This window comes from Neophocaena asiaeorientalis, unplaced genomic scaffold (assembly GCF_003031525.2).
Source record: "Neophocaena asiaeorientalis asiaeorientalis breed wild unplaced genomic scaffold, Neophocaena_asiaeorientalis_V1.1 scaffold689, whole genome shotgun sequence".
In the NCBI taxonomy this organism is placed as follows: Eukaryota; Metazoa; Chordata; class Mammalia; order Artiodactyla; family Phocoenidae; genus Neophocaena; species Neophocaena asiaeorientalis.
Window position 1 is genome coordinate 1,372,027 of NW_020175666.1, and position 26,071 is coordinate 1,398,097.

The window sequence follows — 26,071 nt, forward strand, 5'->3', positions numbered from 1 at the left end:
ACCCCATTTTACCTGAAACCAGGTTGTCCTCTGGCCAGTGTCTTTCCTTCTCCCCATTCCCCAGACTAGTGATGGAGGTGGGGAGGAATGTGTGAACTGGAGTCGAAGGACTTCACACACTTGGTCTTCTGCTTTCCCAGCCACACGTCGAGAAGGTCCCAAGCATTCACCTGGAGGAGTAATCAGGCCCCATGCACCTGGTCTGTTTTTTATCTTTTTTCCCTGTTCTTCCCCTCCTCATAAAATTTTCTCTCTCCCTTCTCCTTTTTTGTTTATTATTCCTCCCATCCCCTTTCCTTTTCCCCTGCCACTACCCTCTTAAGCTTATGACCACTTCTCTCCCATTTGTCTACCTGTTAGCTTCCTACCCCAGGGATACCACACTCAGATTTTGCCCTGGGCAGGAGCACCTAGCCCAGGAGGAAAGTAAGGACTGAGCTTGCTAAGCCCAGCGCCTGCAGAACTACAGCCTCCCAGAGGGTGTGTCTTCTGATAGATACAAAGGCACTGGATGGGCTGGCTACCTCAAAGTTCTTTGTATTCTTTCTGTATCTTTCTCCTCTGTTCTGGAGCAGTGCAGTGGGGTGGACAGAGCATGGGCTGTGGTGTCACCTCTGTTCAAATCCTGGCTCTGCCGTTGACTGGTTCTGTAAACTTGACTATGTTATTTGACCTCTCTGAGCTTCAGTTTCCTCATCTGTGCCCACCTCCTTGGTTGTTAGCTCTAAATGCCTAGAAAGGCATTCAGCATAGTGAACACAGAACAAAGTCTTGAATGTTGACTCAACCACTTATCAGCCGTGTGACCTCACTATCTAACCTCCCTAAGTCCCAGTTTCCTAACCTCTTCCATGGGTGATAACAGGACCAAACTGGTAGGGTTGTGAAGATAAACGAGATAACTCAGGGAAAGTACTTAGCACCTGGACACATAGTAAACATGCAATAATTGCAAATTGTATGCTCTGTTTGATGTTATATATTATTCGCACACTACCTAGTACATGGTAGGTGCTTGCTGTAGCCAGCCTCCAAGATGGCACCAGGGATCCTCACCTTCTGGAATTCATATCCTCGTGTAGTTTACTCCCACACTGAATCACAGCTACTTCGTGTGAATATCGTGCAAGTGACAGTGTGTGACTTCCAGGGCCAAGTGGTAAAAACCATCTGAGCTTCCACTTCACCTTCTTGAATCACTTGCTCCAGGGGATGTCAGTCTCCAATGCCATGAGATCAGGCAAGCAGCTGTGGAGAGGCCCCCATGGAGAGGCCCTGAGGCCCCTTGCGAACAGCCAGCACAAACTTGCCAGCCATTTTAATGCACCACCTCTGAAGTGAGTCCCTGAGATGGCTGCAGGCCTGGCTGACGTCTCATGGCCACGTGATGGGAGACCTGGAGCCAAAACTGCCCAGCCACACCAAATTCCTGACCCATACAAACAGTATTGTTTTTTTAAGCCACTCATTTTTTCTGCAGCAATAGTTACCTAATATAGTGCTTTTAAAAAAGTCAGTCTCCTCTCCCAAGTGAGAAACAACAGGTTGGCATGTCTGTCTGCAAAGCCACGCAGTCTAGCATATGACCAGCAGGGAGCGCCATTGGACCATTTTCTTATCTGGCATTTTTTTTCCCTCAAGCAGTGGGCGCACCTGGGTCTGGCCAGAGGAAATGCCAGACCTCCCAGGAAATAGGCCAGCCACTTCAGGCCCCTGCTCCCCGTGGACAGAGCTGATGGCAGTCCCTGGGGAACAACCAGGCCCAAGAATCGGCTCAGAGTAGATCCCTTGCCCATGTAGCTAGGAAGCCCAGAGAACGGCTCAGAACCCTGCTTCTCCCGCTTCACAGCTTTAAAACAAGTTCTGGGCAGGCTTGAATACAACTCCCCAGTGGCCAGAGAAGCTCCCATTCTTGGGCTTGAGCAAAGACCCTGATCACGGGTGCTGTGGCCATGAGGCACCACTGGGGGAGGGTTTGTATGTCTTGTCCAAGTGACTCATTCGCCCCTGAGAAGAAAGGGCCAAAGAGAGCCTAGCCCGAGTGACAGGCCTTGCTCCCTCTGCTGTGCTGGTGCACCGGAGCCCCCCACCCTGCCAGTGAGCACACCTCATGGTCAGCCTATGAGAAAGTTCTGCTGCAGGAGGGCAGTTGACACTGTCCTTCTTGTGCCCAAGGTTTTGGGACCCCTCATCACATATTTGCAGACCCAGGCCCAGCCTCAAGGAGTGCAGGCCTGTCAGCTGGGTCTGCCCCAGCTGTAGAAGAGTTGGAAACCAGGGACCAGCTAGCTAGCCAGCCAGCCTGAGAGAGGGCCCGCAAGCTGGAGACAGCTGGGGTCAGAATGCAGCACCCTAGTTCCTGCTGGGAGGTGAGATGGGTCGGACAGCTAAGCACCCCTCCTTGCTCTCCTCATCCTTCAGAAAGAACAGAGAGCCCTGATGGCCCTCATCTCCTCTGAGGCTGAGACTCGGGGTATCAAAGGCCTTCCTGGTTCTTTTGCTTACATCTTCCTTGCCCTGGAGAGGCAGAGCTTTGTGGGGGAGGGTAGAAAGGGCTAGAACATATCCTGGATGCTTTGCCTCATTCCTTGTTGGTGATGGGGTCAAGGTAGGGGCCGGGGGTGAGAGGGTGAAGATTAATGTACCAGGAGTTGACTGATCCCTGATACCTACTCCCCCTGCCCTTAGAACTGGGTAGGAGGCAGAACCACGTGGGCTCCAGGGGGCTTGTGAAAATGTCAGGAAGGCACCTTTTTTCTTCTGATGTAGTGTGCTTAAGCATTTACACATTGAGCTACATACATATAAGTAATATTATACATTGCTTTTATTTCTCCCTTTTATTGTAGGGTGTTATTTTTAAATCTTTGAAATTATGCACATAGGTGTTAATAATTATGAGCTTCAACACTGTAAAGGGGCACATGATGGTTAATTTTATGTGTCAACTTGACAGGGCTAAGGGATGCCTAGATAGCTGGTTTCTGGTTGTGTCTGTGAGGGTGTTTCTGGAAGAGATTAGCATTTGACTCAGTAGACCAGTAGTAGACTCAGTAAAGAAGATCCTTCGCCGGTGTGGGTGGGCATCATCCAATCCCTTGCGGGCCTGAATAGAACAAAAAAGGCGAAGGAAGGGCAATTCCCTTTCTCTCCTTGAGCTGGAACATCCATCTTCTGTCCTCAGACATCAGAGCTCCTGGTTCTCAGACCTTTAGACTTGGACTGAATGATCCCACCAGCTGCCCTGGCTCTCCAGCTTGCAGATGGCATATCTCAGCCTCCATAATCACATGATCCAATTCCCATAACAAATCTCTTGTATATCTACATATATCCTATTGTTTCTGTTTCTCTGGAGAACCTTGACTAATACAAAGCATTAAAATGGTTATAAAAGAGAGGCATTGGGTTTGATTGTGTTGAGAAGCACTGCTGTAGAGGGATTGATTATTGCCTCAGCTCGTCCCTTGACAATTCAGTTCTATAAGAGGCACTCATTTCTTAGGCTCCAGAATTATGCTATCAGTTAACCTTATGCAGCTCTGATTAGAAAAGGTAGAGATAGTACTTTAACCTTTAGCCAGATACACATTTTGAGCCTATCCTTGTATCAGCCCCATTGTCAAGACACTGTGATAGCTATTCCTTATTAGGTGTCTACTAGGTTTAGGTGCCTTCATTCTGCAGGTGAAATAGCTACAGCTCAGAGAGGTGAAACAGCTTGCCCTAGGAAGCTCAGCTAGCAAGTAATGGAGGAGATCATCCTGCTTGATCTGAAGGCTGTGTTTATCACACCAAGCCCTGGTGCTTCTGAGAACAAACTTGCACTTGACAGGTGCTATAGGTTGCATATTTGTACCCCTCCAAAATTCGTATATGAAACCTAATCCCCAATATGATGGTATTAGGAGGTAAGGCCTTTGGGATGAGCATAGGTCATGAGGGTGGAGTCCACACAAATGGGATTAGTGCCTTATAAAAGAGATCCCAGAGAGCTCCTTTGCCCCTTCCACCTTGTGAGGACACAGCAAGAAGACAGCCATCTATGAGCCAGAAGCAGGCTCTCGCCAGACCCCAGACCTGCCGGCTCCTTGATCTTGGACTTTCCAGCTTCCAGAAGTGTGAGAAATAAAATTTTATTATTTAAGCTACCCACTCTGTGGTATTCTTGTTATAGGAGCCCAAATGGACTAAGAAGACACCAGGTTCCAACTTGTTTGGGGAAGCCCCCAGTTGACAAGAAGTGTGGTTCCGTAGTTATTGTCACAAACCATCCCAAAGCTGATCTTCTCCATCCTGGATGTTGCACTGGGACCCTCACCCTCACCAGATCTCAGTCCCAGCAGTGAGAGAAACTCCAGTCCCTGCGAAGATCTGTGGTTAGATGACTGAACCCGCTCTCGCCCAGTAAGTTGCTTTCCCTCTCTAGATATGCCACATTGTTATTGTACAAGAGCATATGTTGTAATATTTGATAGAGTTAATCATGTTCGTTCCTTTCGTTTTCAGAATTTTCCTGTTGCACAGCAGGCACTCAATAAATTAAAAAAATTATTTTATATTTAAGTATAGTTGATTTACAATGTGTTAGTTTCAATTGTACAGCAAAGTGATTCAGTTACACATATACATATTGTATATCTATTCTTTTTCAGATTATTTTCCTCTGTAGATTATTGCAGAGTATTGAGAAGAATTCCCTGTGCTATATAGTAGGTCCTTATTAGTTATCTATTTTATATATAGTGGTGTGTATATGTTAATCCCAACCTCCTAATTTATCCCTCCCCCGCACCTTTCCCCTTTGATAACCATAAGTTTGTTTTCTAAGTCTGTGAGTCTGTTTCTGTTTTGTAAATAAGTTCATTTGTAACACTTTTTAGATTCCATATATAAGCAATATCATATGATATTTGTCTTCCTCTGACTTCACTTAGTATGATAAGCTCTAGGCCCATCCATGTTGCTGCAAATGGTACTATTTCATTCCTTTTTTATGGCTGAGTAATATTCCATTGTATATATGTACCACATCTTCTGTCAGTGGACATTTAGGTTGCTTCCATGTCTTGGCCATTGTAAATAGTGCTACAGTGAGCATAGGGGTGCATGTCTCTTTTCGAATTATGGTCTTCTCCGGGTATATGCCGAGGAGTGGGATTGCTGGATCATATGGTAGTTCTATTTTCACTTTTTTAAGGAACCTCCATACTGTTCTCCATAGTGGCTGTACCAGTTTACATTCCCACCAACAGTGTAGAAGGGTTCCCTTTTCTCCACACACTCTCCAGCGTTTATTGTTTATAGACTTTTTTCCCCCTTTTTTTTGCGGTATGCGGGTCTCTCACCGCTGCGGCCTCTCCTGTCACAGAGCACAGGCTCCGGACGCGCAGGCTCAGCGGCCATGGCTCACGGGCCCAGCCGCTCCGCGGCATGTGGGATCCTCCTGGACCGGGGCACGAACCCGCGTCCCCTTCATTGGCATCTCAACTACTGTGCCACCAGGGAAGCCCTGTTTATAGACTTTTTGTTGATGGCCATTCTGACCAGTATGAGGTGATAAATCATTGTAGTTTTTTTTTTTTAATAAATATATATATATTTATTTATTTTTGGCTGTGTTGGGTCTTCATTGCTGTGCACAGGCTTTCTCTAGTTGCGGCGAGTGAAGGCTACTCTTCGTTGCAGTGCGAGGGTTTCTCATTGCAGTGGCTTCTCTTGTTGCGGAGCACGGGTTCTAGGCATGCAGGCTTCAGTAGTTGTGGCACTTGGGCTCAGTAGTTGTGGCTTGTGGGCTCTAGAGCGCAGGCTCAGTAGTTGTGGCACACGGGCTTAGTTGCTCCGCGGCATGTGGGATCTTCCTGGATCAGGGCTCGAACCCGTGTCCCCTGCATTGGCAGGCAGATTCTTAACCACTGCGCCACCAAGGAAGTCCCTCATTGTAGTTTTGATTTGCATTTCTCTAATAATTAGCGATGTTGAGCATCTTTTCATGTGAATATATATTTTTTCAATTTATTTATTTTTGCTGCATTGGGTCTTCATTGCTGCGTGCGGGCTTTCTCTAGTTGCGGTGAGCGGGGGCTACTCTTCGTTTTTGTGCGCGGGCTTCTCATTGAGGTGGCTTCTCTTGTTGCAGAGCACGGGCTCTAGGCACGCGGGCTTCAGTAGTTGTGGCTCGCGGGGTCTAGAGCGCAGGCTCAGTAGTTGTGGTGCACAGGTTTATTTGCTCCGCGGCATGTGGGATCTTCCCGGACCAGGGCTCGAACCCATGTCCCCTGCGTTGGCAGGCAGGTTCTTAACTACTGTGCCACCAGGGAAGCCCCAATGTGAATATTTTTATAAATGAATGCTTCAAGGGTGTTATGGTCTTGGTGGCATGATAAAACTAAATAGATAAAAACAAATGGTGCTATAGGAATATATTCATTCAACAAATAATGACTGAGCACCTGCTACATGTAAGGCATTGTGCTAAGTGCTGTGGAAGATCCTAAAGTAAATGAGCAACAGATACCCTCCCCGGGTATCAAATGTAAAGTACTTTATAAAACAACCCTTGTCTTTATCTCCACTTTCAAGGCACACAGAATGAAGTAGAGACCTGCGTCGACCAGCTGGACGAGGCATATAGAAACTGAAGCTCAATACAATTCTAGGTTGTTATTCAGGTAGAAATGCACAGCAGCATGCAAAATGGAGAGTGTTCTGAAACCATGGAGACGTTGGGGTGCTTCATTCTGTCCTATGGAAGAAAGTGGGGAGCTGTGAGAATCATAGTGGTAGGCTTTGAGGAGAAGCTGGACACATGTTTTTAGGAAAATGACCCAAAAAGGAGCCCCCAAGCTTATCCACGTGAGGTTGATGAATGCCTCCACCCCAGGGACACTCACCTTTCCAATCCCTAGTCTCGTCAGGGTGCTCTTACCTGCAGTAGGTAAGAGCAAAGGCAATCAGCGGAGGCTCCATCAGCCCACGATGAAGAGGACCCCCAAAGAAAAATGTTTAGAAAACCATATGGGCCCCCTCTATGTGAACAGTCTGTCAGAAATGTCTGCCTCCTTACAAAGAAAAAAACTAGTCCCAACGTATCTTAATAGCTTCATGAGCTTCTGCGCAGTCAGGAAATTGATTTTCTGTTCTCTCCTGACTCCTTCTGGACAGTGGAACTCAGTTATCAAGCTTTACTTCCTGGTCTCCCAGTAACCCTATTTGGTGAAATTAGAGTTAGGAGTTTAATTCAATGTAGTACAAAGCCCATGAGATTGGCTTTATGGTTTCAAGACTTCTGCTAGGAAACAGAATCCTGCGATCTCTATTCCTCTTCCAAAAATTGACGGAAAGGTGGCACGGGGCGGTGGAGTGGGCTGGGGGTCAGCACAGCTCTCCTGAGTTCTGTGCCCCCTGCACCCTGAACTGCTATGCTCTGAGCCCTTTCAGGGCTAGATATCTATCAGCCTATTCTGTGAAGCTTGACTGGCACCTATCTTAAAAAAAAAAAAAAGAGGGACTATTAGATTTCTTTTCCACGCTGTATAAAAATAAAGTGACGAACTGAGCCAAAACACAAATAGCTGACATTCTTCAGGCACCTCCCAAGTGGGATGCAGTTTACATGCGGCATTTAATATAATCCTACCCTCGGCCAGCTGCATGGGTACATGACCCACATAGTTCACAGGGGCCCACTCTTAGGAGGGCCCCTGCACTTGGCTTACTGCTCTGCTGTTGTTGTCATCTTGAGATTCTTAATGTCTTCTGAGCAAGGAATTTTTGTTTTGCACTGTACCCTGCAAATTATATACCCAGTTCTATCCTCACCATAACTCTGTTGTTTGGTAGGTATTGTTGATCCTAGGGAAACCAATGTTCAGAGTGGGTTCAGAACCTCACCCAAGTTCATACAGATGGAAAGTGGCAGAGCTGGGATTTGAAACCAGGTCCCTGCTGCCAACCCCAAATCCATGCTCTGTTGATTCAGTGGTGCTGCCCTCCTGACTTGGTTGTCTAATTCAAGTCAGCCCATCTCTCTGAATTAGGATATTAATTCTGGACACTACAGGTTAAAGTGCATTAGCAGGTGGGTTTTTCCCCGTAATCATCAAGATAATTACTTTAGAACTCTAAATAGTTCTGAATGTGTAGTATTTATTTTCCGACAAAATGTTTTCCAGCTAAATCTGCCAAATTTTGTTTTTGAAACCTAGGCAATCTTTTTATCCTCATACACTTTTTTGTTTTGTTTTGTTTTGTTTTTGTTTTTGCGGTACGTGGGCCTCTCACTCTTGTGGCCTCTCCCGTTGCAGAGCACAGGCTCTGGACGCGCAGGCTCAGCGGCCATGGCTCACGGGCCCAGCCGCTCCACAGCATGTGGGATCTTCCCAGACCGGGGCACAAACCCGTGTCCCCTGCATCGGCAGGCAGACTCTCAACCACTGCTCCACCAGGGAAGCCCTATCCTCATACACTTTTAAAATGGCATTACAGATGTCAACATGAAGAACACTTGCTCTATAACAAAATTACATTTCTTTCCAAGATGTAGTGATTTAATAATTAAAACAATATCCATGAAATATAAATACAAGGTATTCATAAATAAATTAAATTGGATTGTGGTTTCTAAGAGCCAATTATCATGTAAAATATCTCTGTTGGTTGAAATAATATGAGAGCAGAATATCAATTCTGACATTCTCTATAGGCCATTGTTATAAATTGCTAGAATGGTCTAATAGGCTATGGAGTTTTATTGAGGTTTGAGATGGTCCTTAAAATATTCATTATGTGTTAGAAATTAGTTGTCTTGATTGATTTTAGTTATAATTCAATTATATGTTTACAGCATGGGAGAAGGAGGGGTGCTGTAGAACTGAGAAGAAAAGTCTGTTCTACTTATGAAATAATAGGAACTAAGACAGTGGCACCATGATTAAGAAGTTCAGACAAACCTAGATTTGAATCCCGGTTTCACCACTTTCTAACTGTGTGACCTTGAACAATTTACATAAATTCTCAAATGTCTTCATCTATAGAAAAGGGTTGTAATGAGGAATAAATTAGATAACGCATAAAGCACAGAGCACAAAGCACTCAGCAAGCCCTAAAATAAATGCTAGTTCTTATGATTTCTGCTGCCACAAAGGGGGGATTGAAGGGTTTGGGAGTACAGCCCTTTCCTACCTCAGTTATTTTGCATCAACTGAAATCTTAAGGGCCATAACAATTTCTACAGCAATAACTTGAAACATTAGTGCGATAACTCAGTGGTGTGTTGGTAGGTGGCAGGGAGAGTCAGGGAGCCCGGATTTCTAGTGCTTCCTGTTTCCATGGTGTAAATACTCCATCGAGCTACCAAAGCGTTGCTGCTGAACATGGAGCTGGGAAGGGATGCATGCACTCACTTCTCAAGAACTGTTGTGACCTGGTTCCACGCCGACTGGGAAACCATGGGTTCCAGTTCTGGCTCTGCAGCAATCAAATTGCATGACCCTGGGCAATTCCCACCATCCCTGGGCCTCAGCTTCTTCATCTGTAGTAGTACCTATCTGGCATGCCTCATAGGGTGGATGTGACAATGAAATAAAGGACATGAAAAACTATTGAACCTGTGAAACAGTGGAGAGTAAATTGGCAGTAGTGTTGATGCACAGACTCCTGTAATTACAGAGGGAGCTTTGTCTGATTTTAAGGTCCCAAAGACCGGCAATTCCTTTGTCTTTTGATCTGCTGCTCAGCTGGGCACTCGAGCTCCTGGTTTATTTACCTTAATCTTTCTTTTTTTCCTTCTCTCTGACCATTTAGCTTATAATGGTTACCTGCACAATTAACATAATAAAGCAAGTTAGATAGGCTCTTTCAAGCCTTAGGGAACAAAGACTGGCTCCAGTTTCTTGAGGCCTAATGTGATCTGAGAAGGAGATTGAGAAACAGCAAAGCGTGCCCCACCCACCCTTGGAGCTCAGGAACAAGGGTTCCTTGTCCTTCAGGACCAATGGCTGTCCTGGTGACCTGATCACCTTGTTTTCCCCTTAGTTCCCCACTCTAGTCCCCCTGACAGTCAAGAAATTCTCTCTCGGACTTTCCTGGTGGCGCAGTGGTTAAGAATCCGCCTGCCAATGCGGGGGACACGGGTTCGAGCCCTGGTCTGCGAAGATCCCACATGACACAGAGCAGCTAAGCCAGTGCGCCACAACTACTGAAGCCTGCACGCCTAGAGCCCGTGCTCCACAACAAAAGAAGCCACCACAATGAGAATCCTGTGCACTGCAACGAAGAGTAGCCCCCGCTTGCCCCAAGTAGAGAAAGCCCATGGGCAGCAACGAAAACCCAATGCAGCCAAAAATAAATAAGTAAATTTATAAAATAATATCTTTTAAAAAACCTCTCTCTCTGTTTTATCTACTCTTTTTATCTACTCTTCATCACTGAAAATCAGTGAGTGTCATGGTAGGAGCATGAGTCAGGCTGCGGGGCCCAGATCTCAGTGTCACTGGGGACTTCCGTTGAGCTGGTTGTGTAACATTTCTGAGCTTCATTCTCTTTGAAACAGGAGGGAAGGGGGCAGGGCACAACCTTTAAAAGAATGACATAGCCCGAGGACATGACATAAACTGATTAGGCCCAAGATGGCAGATGGTTGACTTTTACTAGACCTTGAGCCTGAGTATACACTCACTGTAACACATCATCAAGCTAAATGACACACCCACAGGTGCCATGATATTTCCAAGTCTGACCATAAGAATCAAAAATTAGGCAGTGGCCCAATTCCTGGAAGTCCCGTCCCTTCCCAAAATAGCTAGAATACTCCTCCCACTCATTAGCCTATGAAATTACCCACCCCTATAAAAACTGACAACCCCATATCCTGGTGCGCTCTCACCTTCTGAGATGGCCCACAGTCTGTGGAGTGTGTTTCTCTCTAAATAAATCCACTTCTTACCTATCACTTTGTCTTTCACTGAATTCTTTCTGTGACGAGCAATCAAGAACCCGAGCTTCATTAAGTCCTGAGACTATGTGTCTGATCTAAATTAAAAGACCATGGGTTCCTGGTGGCACAGTGGTTGGGAGTCCGCCTGCCGATGCAGGGGTCATGGGTTCGTGCCCCAGTCCGGGAAGATCCCACAGGCCGCGGAGCGGCTGGGCCCGTGAGCCATGGCCGCTGAGCCTGCGCGTCCGGAGCCTGTGCTCCGCAACGGGAGAGGCCACAGCGGTGAGAGGCCCGTGTAAAGACCATGGGTTCAAGTCCCAATCTGGGTTTTGGCTGGGTTCGAGTCCCAGCGCATGGGTTCAGTTCCCGATCTGAGTTGCATAGTCTCATCTTCATCGGCAGAGTGGCGATCGTAGCGCCCACCTCATAGGGCTAGCATGACATTGAACGAGTCAGAACATGTAAAGCGTTTAGAGGAGTGTCTGGCGCATCAGTCCTTGCTGACAGACTTCCTGCTTCTACACCATCTACCTGTGGTCTCCCCATCAAGCCTGGGCTCTGATTAGGTCTCTTTGCCACAGTCCAGTGTAGTGTTTCTCATGGATGGAGAGCTCTCACAGGCCTTCTCTCTTGTCTGCCTAAATGTGGCTGCCATTGGCTACGAAGCACTTTCACAAGACACAAAACAGGGCACATTGCTGGTGAGGAGCCTCCCGTCATCTGAGGGGGGCTGTGGCTGTGCAGACACCCTGAGTCTCTTGGCTTCTCTCCTATATAGCAAGCAGGCCTTTCTGAACATCTAAGAGGAAGAGACATCACCCATAAGCATATTCAAGAAGACATATTCTGTGGCTGGGTAAAAGAAGGTCCTGAGGATTATAATCAGAAGAAAATACAAGGAAGTTTGGTTACTTTTTCATCAGTGGATCTTTCAGAGGTTTGTCCTTGATTTGAATATTTAGTCTTCAAAGGCTGTGCTGGTTGTCAACCTTTTCTGGCTCCAACACCCTGAGTGGCCCACTCCTATCGGTAACAACCTCTAAGGCTGCCAGTGAATCTCAGGCTGGGGTATAATAATCTCCAAGGGCTTGGTTAGCTTGATAAGAAACAGTCAGTTTCTTCATTTTCCTCAGAGGGAAAGCATTTAAGAGTGTGTTTCCAAGGTTCAGCTGCTCATTTAATAACAATAATAATTACCTTAATGTTCTTCAATAGGGGATTAGTTAAACAAATTATGGTACATCCATGGTACATGATGCAGCCATTAAATTAAATGAAGTAGAACAATACACTGTATTTCATTAATGGTTACACAGCTCTAATACCTATCACTTTGTCTTTCACTGAATTCTTTCTGTGACGAGCAATCAAGAACCCGAGCTTCATTAAGTCCTGAGACTATGTGTCTGATCTAAATTAAAAGACCATGGGTTCCTGGTGGCACAGTGGTTGGGAGTCCGCCTGCCGATGCAGGGGTCATGGGTTCGTGCCCCAGTCCGGGAAGATCCCACAGGCCGCGGAGCGGCTGGGCCCGTGAGCCATGGCCGCTGAGCCTGCGCGTCCGGAGCCTGTGCTCCGCAACGGGAGAGGCCACAGCGGTGAGAGGCCCGTGTAAAGACCATGGGTTCAAGTCCCAATCTGGGTTTTGGCTGGGTTCGAGTCCCAGCGCATGGGTTCAGTTCCCGATCTGAGTTGCATAGTCTCATCTTCATCGGCAGAGTGGCGATCGTAGCGCCCACCTCATAGGGCTAGCATGACATTGAACGAGTCAGAACATGTAAAGCGTTTAGAGGAGTGTCTGGCGCATCAGTCCTTGCTGACAGACTTCCTGCTTCTACACCATCTACCTGTGGTCTCCCCATCAAGCCTGGGCTCTGATTAGGTCTCTTTGCCACAGTCCAGTGTAGTGTTTCTCATGGATGGAGAGCTCTCACAGGCCTTCTCTCTTGTCTGCCTAAATGTGGCTGCCATTGGCTACGAAGCACTTTCACAAGACACAAAACAGGGCACATTGCTGGTGAGGAGCCTCCCGTCATCTGAGGGGGGCTGTGGCTGTGCAGACACCCTGAGTCTCTTGGCTTCTCTCCTATATAGCAAGCAGGCCTTTCTGAACATCTAAGAGGAAGAGACATCACCCATAAGCATATTCAAGAAGACATATTCTGTGGCTGGGTAAAAGAAGGTCCTGAGGATTATAATCAGAAGAAAATACAAGGAAGTTTGGTTACTTTTTCATCAGTGGATCTTTCAGAGGTTTGTCCTTGATTTGAATATTTAGTCTTCAAAGGCTGTGCTGGTTGTCAACCTTTTCTGGCTCCAACACCCTGAGTGGCCCACTCCTATCGGTAACAACCTCTAAGGCTGCCAGTGAATCTCAGGCTGGGGTATAATAATCTCCAAGGGCTTGGTTAGCTTGATAAGAAACAGTCAGTTTCTTCATTTTCCTCAGAGGGAAAGCATTTAAGAGTGTGTTTCCAAGGTTCAGCTGCTCATTTAATAACAATAATAATTACCTTAATGTTCTTCAATAGGGGATTAGTTAAACAAATTATGGTACATCCATGGTACATGATGCAGCCATTAAATTAAATGAAGTAGAACAATACACTGTATTTCATTAATGGTTACACAGCTCTAAAACTGTACCATGTGGGTGGCTTTGTGAGTGTTACAACTTCGGGTGGAGATTGCTGTTAAGAATTTTGGAATTAAGGAGCAGGCCAGCTGCATCTTAAATTAAAATCAGATCCCTGGATGTGAGCCGAAATTGCATTTGTATCCTGGCCTCCTGAAAGGGGGAGAGAGAGAAGAACCCGGCATGAACAAGTTTCCTGGAACACCACTGGAAAGCAAAAGGGACGTTGTAAAGATGAGGATGAGACTGGAATTACAATTTCTGGGAGACAGCATGGTTCAGAACTGGCTGTTCCAAGTAGAGAATGATTGTGTGAGTCACTAAATGGAGGAAATCTCTGAGACTCCCTTGCGGAATCGGAATTGGCTGGTCAGGCTAGTTCAGGGCCAGCAACCTGCTTGCCCACCAGCCACTGCCTTGGGGACCAAATATCTGGGAAGCACAGGGTTGAACTGCTTTCCACTGGGAAGATGCACAGGGAGCCCTATGCTGGGGGGAAGAGGAAATGTTTAAGAAGGGGTTGGAACGTGCTACAGAAAGAGGACGAGGATAAACAGACACCAGAGCAGGAAGATGCCACCACCCACCCAAGTGAGCGTTTCCAAGGCCCCACCCAGAGCAGTGTTGGCAAGAGAGCATTTCTGGGCGGACGGGTCACCTTCACTTCTCTGAAATAAGCATATGGCAGGGTAGATAGCAACTGGGTTGGGTACATCAAATTCATAACCTTACAGCTGGGACTTGGGGAACATTGACATCTCCCCAAATGATTGCAGTATACTTTCTGTCTGGGACCCAAAGAGCAAGGCACAAGGGCTCATGTACACCCTCCCTGAGTTCCTGGGCCAATGATATGCAGCCAAAAACGAGTAAACCACAGGGTATTGGCCCTCAATGTTACTCTGAGGTACCACTGAATGTGAGTGCCCGTGAGCTGAGGAAGAAAGAAAAGACACTCCAGCAGCCAGCGAGAAGCAGGACTGAAAAGTGGTGCTCAGGTCTGATGTCCAGGCTGGTGTGGCTCCACCCTTTGAGGACAGATCCCTGATGTTCCAGGTCTCAGCGGGTGTGGATAAGCAGGTTCCCCTGCCCAGGGCTCTCAAGTACTGAGTATAAGTCTCTAATTTGCTTTCCACGTGGCAAGATAAGGAGTGAGAACAATGTACTCCCATCATTCACCTTCAGACATTTCACCATGAGTTTGGAAATGGCTTTGCATTAGTTGTCTATCGCTGTGTAACAATGTGGACCAATACTTAGTAGCTTAAGACAATAATGATTTATTATCTCTTGTGGGTACCAGGGCTCAGATATTCAGGCCAAGCACTGTGAGGAGGGCTTGTCTCTGCTCCACCAACTCTGGGGCTTTAGCTGGAAGGAGTGAAGGCTGGGGCTGGAATGATGGGAAGGCTCATCCACTCACACAGGTGACTGTTGAGGCTGACCACAGGCTGAAGGCCTAGCTGGGCTGTTGGCCAGAAAACCAACATGTAGCCTCTTCATGTATTTTGGGCTTCCTCAGAATATGGTGTCCGGGTCCAAGAACAAGGGTTCCAAGAGAGCCAGGCAGATGCTGTATCCTCCTCATGCCCTAACCTTGGAAATCACATAGTATCACTTGTGTCACATTTGTCATTGTTGTTGTTAGAATTGAGTCACTAAGTCTAACCTGTACTTAAGGGGAGGTTTAAATTCCCTCTTTTGGAGAGAGGAGTTTCAAAGAATTTGTGGACCTATTTAAAAACCCACATAGGCCTCGTAGTTACATAGATTATGACGAGTAGGGATTGAAAGGCTGCTTGCTCCCCACAGTTCCTTTTCCTTACCATAACTAAGGTGTTGAAGCTTGAGGGGACTAGGAATTGAAAGGTATCATTAAGACTTTTGCTGTCCAATCCCACTACTGGGCATATACCCTGAGAAAACCGTAATTCAAAAAGAATCATGTACCACAATATTCACTGTAGCTCTATTTACAATAGCCTGGACATGGAAGCAACCTAAGTGTCCATTGACAGATGAATGGATAAAGAAGATGTGGCACATAGATACAATGGAATATTACTCAGCCATAAAAAGAAATGAAATTGAGTTATTTGCAGTGAGGTGGATGGACCTAGAGTCTGTCATACAGAGTGAAGTAAGTCAGAAAGAGAAAAACAAATACCGTATGCTAGCATATATATATGGAATCTAAAAAAAAAAAAAAAGTTCTGAAAAACCTAGGGGCAGGACGGGAATAAACATGCCGATGTATAGAATGGACTTGAGGACATGGGGAGGGGGGCGTTAATAGGAGGTATTATTAGACATTGGACATCCCCTTGGGAAGGTCCACAAAAGAAATCAGCAGAGGGGAAGGGGAACTGGACAAAACCTATTAGCATGTGAGTAGGAATCTCTCTAATGTCGTGGGTTTGACCCTGGCCTCTGCAACACGCTAGCTATTTAAATTACAACTGCCTTAACCTAGCTACTTAGCTTGTATGAGCTTTGGTTTCCTCAGCTGTAAAATGTGAATGAGAGCAGCACCCATCTCGTAGGGTTTGCGTGAGAATTAAATACAGGTAACCTACAGTGCCTGGCACCTGGCACATCACTGTCATGTTGTTGTTGTCCTGTCTCCAGCCTTTCCCCTCCCACCTCTAAAGAAGACTCAGTTTCTTCCTCTTTCTGAAGCTGAGGGGTCTTGTCTTGCCAGGGAAGTTTCTGTGAGCTTTTCCTATGTGAGAGGAGGGAAGGACCATGAGGAAGGGAAGAGGAACCGGGACTCAACGCTGAGGGACAAGTTTTTCATGGAATTTTGAAGAATGAAATGCAGGATAGTTCAGGGGTGTGAGCCAAGAGAATAGGAGAGAGAAAAAAAAACAGGTTTTCTAAGACAAATCCTTCATGTGGTTCAAAAAATATGAATATGAACTTGAGTTCGTTTTTAATTACCTTTTGGTTGTTGCGGCTATTTCTTTGATCAGGACATTGCTCAGAATCTAGACCGTGTGGAGACAGTTTTGTAGGTGTTTGTTACACACTTTGAACTAAAACTAAGGCTCAGAACTATAGATATAGCTTGATTCTATTTGTGTATGCTTTTGCATAGAAAACTTCTGGAAGAAATACAAGCCACCATTAACAGTAGTTTTCTTTGGGCTGAGAGAGAGACTATTACTTATTTTGTACTCTTTGGTTCTACTAACTTTTTCTTTAACATGGGCAGATATCACTTTCTGGATCTACTTGACACAAATTAGGTGTTTGTTTTTGTTTTTATAAATAACCATTTATTAAATACCCATTAAATATCTGTGTTAGAAATTTTATATGTGTTATATCTGATCTTCATAACAACTTTACAAGATTGATTCCATTATTTCCTGTTTTATAGATGAGAAAATTAAAGCTTGAAAGATGAAATGAATGTTTTAGTTAGGAGATACACACACACACACACACACACACACGTATATGTATATATAGAGAGAGAGAGAGAGCCAGAGAGAGAGAATTTTTGGCTCACATGATTGTGGGGCTGGCAAGTCCAAAGTCCATAGGGCAGGCCAGCAGCCTGTCAGCGTGGGTAAGAGTTCATGCTGCAATCTTGAGTCTGAATTCAGCAGGGCAGCAGAATGGAAACTCAGGCAGGGTTTCTATGTTGCAGTTTTGGGGATAATTTCTTCTGGAAACCTCAGTCTTTGCACTTGAGGCCTTCAACTAATTGGATGATATGTTTATATTAAGTTAAGTAGTGATAACACAGGTATATTCATAAGCAAAAATTCACTAAGATTTTTATATTTTACTGTATGTATGTTATAACTCAAGAAAAGGAAAAACAATATTGAGCAAAATTCACTTTTTTTTTAAAACAAAAGCAAGGAGGTGATTCTCACGAGAGTTGGGACACTGCTGCCTTTAGGAAGGAGTGAAGAATTGTTACCAGAAAGGACAGGAGGGGGTAATATTCTGAAGTGCAGGTAATATTGTTTCTTGACCTAGAGGTGGTCACACAGATGGTCATTTATTCATGAAAGTCTTCATAACATTTTTGTTTCATATACTCTTATGTACATGGCTATGCTTTACAACTTTAAAAAAGTTTTCAACAATCAACTTAGTTGTTGCTCTCTTTTATTTATTTATTTATTTATTTAATTTAATTTTGGCTGCGTTGGGTCTTCGTTGCTGCGCACGAGCTTTCTCTAGTTGCAGCGAGCGGGGGCTGCTCTTCGTTGCATTGCGCGGGCTTCTCATTGCGGTGGCTTCTCTTGTTGCAGAGCATGGGCTCTAGGCACGCAGGCTTCAGTAGTTGTGGCACGTGGGCTCAGTAGTTGTGGCTTGCAGGCTCTAGAACGTGGGCTCAGCAGTTGTGGCGCACGGGCTTAGTTGCTCCACGGCGTGTGGGATCTTCCTGGACCAGGGCTTGAACCCGTGTCCCCTGCATTGGCAGGCAGATTCTTAAACATTGCACCACCAGGGAAGCCCCAGTTGTTGCTCTCTTGATGCAACTGAAGACTGGAGATGCTGGGAAGGACCCCACCACCACCACCAGGCAGAGTGCTTCAGCTTGGAGGGCCAGCTCCTGGGTCAGGCTCTGCTGCCCCTCCCTGCAAGGACCACCTCCTTCACCTGTCTCTCAGACCATTTAGGGCTCCTGGAAATTGCCCCTCCCGCATTTCAGGGCTCCTGATCAAGAGGAGACACATCTCATTGTGGAAAATTTGTTCTGTTTCACTTAAGAAACAGCATTTTCTTCCCGTGTCTGATGTGTTGATTAGATTTCAGACAGGATTAGCAGGGTTGATGGCATTAAGTAAAAAGTCATCTCCTTTGGAAACAGCCCAGGAAGTTTGGATTCCATTTTTAAAAGCCTTGGATCCCATTAAGATGAAATATTGAGAACCGTGTGGATTCCGATTCGATGGGACAAGTCAGAACTCCAAGTACCAGCAGGCCCGTGTGGACACCTCTGGGGCAGAGGGAGGAGGGTGGGAAATGAGGATAACATAATTTGTCAGTAAGATCAGAGAATTCTCGGCAACTCTCTTCCTCAAGAACAAGTGATCAACAAATCAAATATGGCCCATCTGCCATCTGCTGAATGAATTACAGTACACCTGTACCATGAAATAATGTGCATTCACTTAAAATTTCAAATTAGAGTTATACCAATGGACTTGGATAGAGTTCCACCAGGTATTATTATTAAATGAGAAAAGCAAAATATTTTAGCTTTTAAAGCACCTAAAATATGATCCTATCATATAAAACCATGACAAACAACCTCCCCATTTATGACATGAGTACTTATGTACATGAATATGTGCCTCTATATGAGTCTACATATATGGAGAAAAATACGGAAAGAAACATACAAGATTGTTAATATCAGTTACCCCTGGCAGGATTTGGGTTTGTGGTAGGTGCTGAAGAGGGTGGGGGAGAGAGGAAAGTTGGAACCAAACAAAAGGGAACCATAACAAAAAAGAGCCAACAAGTCTGATGTGATCACATTTATGTGTTTATGTAAAAATGAATAAGGGGGAGGGTGTTAAACTATGTGGTGCATCTCTACTGCCTCTAGCCCTGCCCTGGGCATGGTAAATAACAGAGGAAGGCTCTGTCCACTAGAAGCTTACACTCCCTTTGGGGAAACAAGGCATAAACACTTGCAGCACTTGGTGTCAACATAATCTGACACTCTAATCTCTGTCTCCTGTGTTCTTGTTTATTTAACAAGCATTTCCTGAGCCCACACTAGGCGCTAGTCATGGTCACTGCCCTAGGGAACATATCTAGTTGTGGAAAATGCAATATAATTAGAGATGGATACATAGAGGCGCTGAGTAAATATTTATTGCATTGGGTTAAAATAACTCTAATTTGGACATAGGTGCTATATAAGATTTTTGTCATTATAGTCAAATCAAGATCTAAAGGGACCTTACTACCTATCCAGTCTGACTTCCTTATAATTACATATGTGGAAACCGAGGCAAGTAGATGAGAATAGTCACTTGTAATGTACAGCAGAGCTGGGATGCCAACCCACAGCTCAAGGACCACTCATTTCTTTCTGCCATAGTGTGAAGTCTTCAAGCAGAACTGAGAACAAATAATGCCTGAACGAAGCATTTGACATTTTAGTCGTGTTTCAGATGAGGCAGCTGATATAATGGGGAAAACATTGTGCTATAGGTTGAATTCTGTCCCCCCAAAAGATATGTTCAAGTCTTAACCTCTGAAACCTGCAAACATGACCTTATTTGGAAATAGGGTCTTCAGATGTAATCAAGTTACATCTGATGAGGTCATACAGGATTAGGGTGGTCCCTAAGTCCAAAGTGACTGGTATCCTTATAAGTAGAGGGAAAAGACATAAAGGAAGTTTAAATACCTATTACAGAGTGAAAGAAGTCAATCTGGAAAGCCTACATACTGTATGAGATTCTGGAAAAGGCAAAATGATGGAGACAGTGAAAAGATCAGTGGTTGCCAAGGGTTAGAGGGGAGGGATGAATAGTCAGAGCACAGAGGATTTTAGGGCAGTGAAAATACTCTGTGTGATATCATAATGATGGTTACATGTCTATACAGTTTTTCCGAACCCACAGAGTGTACAACACTGGGACTTCCCTGGTGGTCCAGTGATTAAGACTCTGTGCTTCTACTGCAGGGAGTGCGGGTTCGATCCCTGGTCGGGGAACTAAGATCCTGCATGCTGCATGGTGCAGCCAAAAAGACCCCCAAAAAACAAACAAAAAAAAACACAGAGTGTACAACACCAAGAGTGAACCCTAATGTAAACTGTGGACTCTGGGTGAACATGAGGTGTCAGTGCAGGTTCGTTGATTGTAACAAATATATCACACTGGTGGGGTATGTTGATATGGGGGAATTTTGTGTATGTGGGGAGCCATAGGGTATACAGGAACCCACTGTACTTTCCACTTAATTTTGCTAAAACTGCTCTAAAATATATAGTGAACCTAAAACTGTTCTAAAACGTATTGTCTATTTAAGAAAAAAAAAAAGAGACACCAGTGCTCATCTCTTGATAGATTGAAAAATGCCTCTCACAGATCTCCTGCCTCTGGTCACCACCGTTTCCTGGTAGCAGTGGCCAGTGGGTGGGATTACAGTGAGGCCGGGTATAGGAAAAGAAACATGCTGGCTGCCTTCAGCACTTGTTAGCTTGCAAACAAAGAGCTTTCCCTCCTTGTTTGACCAGGGGCCAGGAGGGGGCGCTCCTTAGCAGGCTCATACACCACTGCAGTTCTCCCGTTGAAATAGGAGCGTGATCTTATTTTTAGCAGATCTGTGTGTCAATGTCACCCTGAAATGAAAGTGCGTGGATGGTGGCAGGACATCATGCTGGGGGCTAAGGGGTCAGTAATTCCAGGGCTGTGGCTGTGGGACTGGATGACAAAGTATGACCCAGAGTTGAGGGAGGGGAAATGTTTCACAGTGCGTTCCATCCCCTGCCCCCACAATAGCCTGTGTCTTGAAGGTGGTGAAACCAGGAGGAGGGAGGCAGCTGTGGCAGAGAGGGGGTTGCCTCCCCCCTCCTTTCCCTCCTCCTTATCATTTTGGAGCTGTGCTAAGCACTTCACATGCATTTCTTTATTTCTTTCTTTTTTTTTTGTCTTGCTATTTTCTTTCTTTAAAATTTATTTTATTGAAGTATAGTTGATTTACAATTCTATGTTAATTTCTACTGTACAGCAAAGTCAGTTACACATATACATTTATGTATGCATTCTTTTATTCTTTTTCATATTCTTTCCCATTATGGTTTATCACAGGATACTGAATATAGTTCCCTGTGCTATACAGTAGGACCTTGTTTTTTAATCCATTCTGTATATAATAGTTTGCACTTGCTAATCCCAAACTCCCAATCCATCCCTCCCCCACCCCCCTCCTCCTTGGCAATCTCCAGTCTGTTCTCTATTTCTGCTTCACATGCATTTCTTTGTCTCTGATTTAGTGTCTAAAGGTGACCCCTCTCCTTTTATGAGCTGTGGGCCCCTGAGCCTATCACTTAACTCTCTGAAGCTCAGTTCCCACGTTTGAAGTGGGGACATTAGCACCTGCGGGGGTTACTGAGGGTGTGGGGTAGTGGAGACAACCCAGGCTTTGAGTCAGGCGGTCCGGGGGCAGTTCCTGAAGTTCTGCTCACCAGGTCCCTTCTTCTCCTTGCACTAACAAACAGAGATGATCATACCCCCTGCATAGGATTTAGGGGAGAATTTAAGGGACTTAATGAAAACCTACCGCTTGAATGTCTGCCCTGTACCAGCCGTTACACCAGGGCTCCAACACACACTCATTTAGCATGACACCTGATGATAGCATATGCGAGATTAAGCTGTTCCCATTTCACAGATGAGGACAACGAGGGCAGAGAGGTTATGTCTCATAGCTCGGACCTAAAGCCAGGCCTGGGGTGCACTTTCTAAGATAAGTGTCTGTAGAGCAGGCACTGACCCTTAGCTCACAGGGCTGACGTAGGAATCAAATAACAAGGCATTTGTAAACAACGCAATGAAAACAGTGCTTTGTAAATATAGGCAGCTTAAAACAAAAAAGTACTTCTATTTTTTAACTTGACATTTAAAACTTGGAGAACATCACAAATGTTATAATCTTGTGGATAGTCTTATTTAGACTAAAATTACAAAAAGTGTTCACCAACTGAAAATATTTTTACAGCTCCCCCAAACTGTTTACTAACAAGCATCCACAGGTTTGTTTTTATGGTACTGATGTAGTTTTGAATGTCAAATGACAGTCTGCTGGGATGGAAAATCAAAATAGGGCTTTTTGTTAAAAAAAAAAAAATAGGACATCATTTAGCCCAAGTGGAAGATACTCAGTAAAAAATTTTAAAATACACTTTTTTTCCCTGGTGGCTGTCACATAGTCTTTCTCTCTCTCCCTTCCTCTCTCTCTGTCTGTACTGCATTCCCTCAACTTTGCCTCCTCTGAGCTTCTGCGCTGGCTCTGGGTTTCATTTCTTCTGTTCTCTCTTCACTGGGTGTCGACTGCTGTTAGTGACTAGTTGTGCTGCGGACGGAGCTCCCTAGGATGGACGTGAGGGCTGCAGGCGAGGTCCCCTGGGCAGGGCCAGATTTATAGACATGTGGCCAGTGCAGTCACACAAGGCCCCGCACTCCTAAAGGGTCCCTCCACTCTTGGTTTAATGCTCTGCAGTTGCTGTCTTGAAATTCTTAATAATTCTGTCTTTGAATTTGTGTTTTTGAGTGAAGACTGATGGGACAGTGGAGCCTGGTCTCATTCATGGTCCCTCCCCTTGCTGCCTCCCAGGGACCCTCTTCCCTGCCCTCTGGGGCTCCAGGCCCTGCCTGCCCCTCCCCACTCCTCTCCTGCAGCCACTGCCATTCTCTGCCCAGGGGGTGACCAGGTCTCACTGGAGGGACAGACCCATGGACCTGATTACAGGTATGGGGAAGGTCATGGTCAGGCACATGCCCCGCTCCCACCCCGCCACATCTCAGGGTGGGGTTGCCAGCAGCTGTCCTCCTTCAGGGCTGGCATAGGTGGCCTGGCTAGAACCTCCTGCCGACCCCTGATGGAGGTACAAGTGCGTCTGGGTGTGAGGATTGCAATCCCTTGAGGTCACCTGGCCTCTGTGGCTTGAGGTGGTAGCCCTTCAGCTCTGGGAGGGGAGAATGACTTTCCTAACCCAGCAGGGACACTGAACTTTTATTTTGCATGGGGTCCCCAAATTATGCAGCTGACCCTTCCTCGGGGGTCTCTCTTCCAGTACTTCAGTGGGCACCAAGGTCCCAGGTCTTGTTTCATTCTTTTCCTGCCTCCTGGATTCCTCCTCCCCACTGTCCTTCACCTGTTTCCTCCCGTTCTTTCAGAACTCAATTTAGATGCCATCTCGGCGGGCCCCCCCGCCCCGCCATTCCCAGCCCTCGTTGGTGTCGCTTTCCTTTCTCTGCCTGTGGCACCCAGTGCAGCCTCTGCCATCAACTCTGGCTCTAGTCCTTGTACTCTTGACCTCTTTGGACCTCAGTTTCCTCTTTATAATGGGGGAGGGAGGGTTGGCGAGCTCTTGGAGGCCCCTTCCAGTCCGTGATTCCACACGTGTGGGTCTCGACCCCCAGCAGGAGTGTGAGCAACATGCAGAATGAGACCTACTCTTCCCCTTGTCTGTGCCTCAGTTCCCACCCCTGTGCTCAGCACATCGCAAACACCTGACAAATGTGCTTTGAACTGGATTGTGAAAGTCTGTAAAACACTCAGTTCCTTGGAACAAAGGCACAGCAGGCCTTTCAGACTCTCCTGCAAAGGGATCTCTTCAGGCATGTGACCTGGTGTGGCTTCAGGCTTTCAGATCCATCTCATGTCCATCCAGCTGCTCCCAGTGTGCTGAGGCCATCATAGTGCAAAGCCTGGGTCAACCTAGAGGTGGCCTTTCCTGGCTGTGTGTCCAGCAGAGGCCACTGCTGCCCCAACGTGGGTGCCCTGTGTGAGCTTCCCTGATGGGCTGGTAACTGTCTACTCAAGCAGGGTGCACCCTTGACCTTTCGCCCCAGCCTGAGAGTCAGCTGCCCTTTGCCCCTGGCAGCCAACTGACAGCCACTTGGCCAGAGACTAAGGGGGACGATAGCTTGAAGGCAGGCAGCTGGCCTGGGAGTCCAGCCTTCAGATGTCAGCCCATTCCATGGGGAGGAGCACAGGTGATGGGAAAAAAAGCAAGAGAAAGCCACCTCCTCCAAAGGGCATCGATGTCAGAGATATAGTACAGATTTGAACACATAGGGTGGGGAAAGGAAGACCAACTCTGCTCCCTCGGACTTCTCAAACTTTAGAGTGCAGAGGAAACACTTGGACAGAGTATTTAAAATTCAGATTCCCAACCTCACACATGAGAGAGTCTGACTCAGTAGGTCTGGGGTGGGCCCTGGAATCTGCATTTGTATACTGTCATGGAAGAAGGTGGGCTTTGGAGAGTCTTGGGATCAAAGCCCAGCTCTGGGCTTTATCTTGGTGTCCCTGCACCCCTCACTTTATCCACTGGAGTTTGATCAGAGAGGCAGAGCCACGATGAGTGATATCAACTCAAGACATTTGGGGGAGAATTGGGCATCACACAGTTGTGGATCTGGTTAAGCAGGCTACATAAAGTCATTGTTTCTGCATCCAGTGTTGGGCCTGAAGTCCCCCGGGCCAGCAGTTGGGAAGGAAAGATAGATGTGAAGTAGGGGAGAAAAGGACAAACTGGAACCCACAAAAATGAACTGGGCCCCTCAGGGAGAAACTGCAACTTGCATTTGTCTTGCTTCCTTTCAGTGACGCAGGTGACTTACAGGATTAGTTGGTGACCCACAGAGCCACACACACAGCTGGCCCAGGATTTGGAGAAGCAGATGGAGAAGACTGGGCTGGAGCAAGAGGGACAGTGGACTCACAGCTGCCACACACCAACGAGGTGAGCCAGGAGCCCAGCATCAGCCTGCGTGGCAGGTACTGGTTGGATGGGGTTTAAGGAGTGCCCTTTATACAAACAGATTTCCCTCCCCTAAAGTATATTTTTAAAATTTGACAAGAAAACCTGAAAATATAGAAAGGATTAAACAAGGAAATAAATAAATAAACCCATAATTAAATAATCCACAGCTATTGTTAACATGTAGGGTTTTGTCTTTTACATATTTTCTATTATATATTATACACACACACACATCTGTATTGCATATAGTTTCACAATTATAATTAATTTGTGTATACAGTTCTGAATCCCTCTTTTTTCTCTTAACATGATTCTTGTATTTGCCCAGTGATTAAAGTTCTTGGAAAACATCACTTTTATTTATTTTTTTTAAGATTTTTTTTTTGATGTGGACCATTTTTAAACTTTTATTGAATTTGTCACAATATTGCTTCTGCTTTATGTTTTGGTTTTTTGGCCACGAGGCATGTGGGATTTTAGCTCCCGGACCAGGGATCGAACCTGCACTCCCTGCATTGGAAGGCGAAGTCTTAACCACTGGACCGCCAGGGAAGTCCCCTGAAAACATCACTTTTAATGGATATCATTGTCCATCATAAAGCTGTAGCATAATTGTTCAACAATTTCCCTATTGTTGAACATTTATGCTATTTTCCATATCTTTAGTGGCAATGTCATGAATATCTATATACACCTTAGTTCCTATCCCAGAATATGTCCTCAGGAAGATGGAATTACTGGTTAAAGAGCACCAACATTTAATGCTTTACCCCCCAAAGAAACCATAACCCAAACATATAGAAAAAATATACAAAGAAGGTGTTTCTTCCTACTCTCAACCCTCAAGCCAGGAATGCATCCAATTTTGACCGTTTGCCTAGTACTCAGTCAGGAATGAAGAGTGGTTCAGTGATACCCAGCTCTGATTCTTGAGTGATTAAGGCATGAGCCCAGGCAGCAATGAGCACCCTGTTCAGGGTGCCAGGGGACTCTGGCTCGGGGCCCCTCAGTACTGAAT

At 45.8% G+C, this 26,071-nt stretch overlaps 1 long non-coding RNA gene across 1 annotated transcript in view; it reads left to right on the forward strand.

Annotated features, from left to right (window-relative positions):
* The window catches only part of LOC112390555 (uncharacterized), a 28,256-nt gene extending 3,232 nt beyond the window's left edge, over positions 1-25,024 (forward strand). Inside the window, exons 2-3 of the long non-coding RNA XR_003001296.1 lie at positions 4,178-4,407; positions 24,894-25,024. This is a non-coding gene — a long non-coding RNA (uncharacterized LOC112390555). The remainder of the gene's footprint in view (positions 1-4,177; positions 4,408-24,893) is intronic.
* Positions 25,025-26,071: the final 1,047 nt, after the last annotated feature.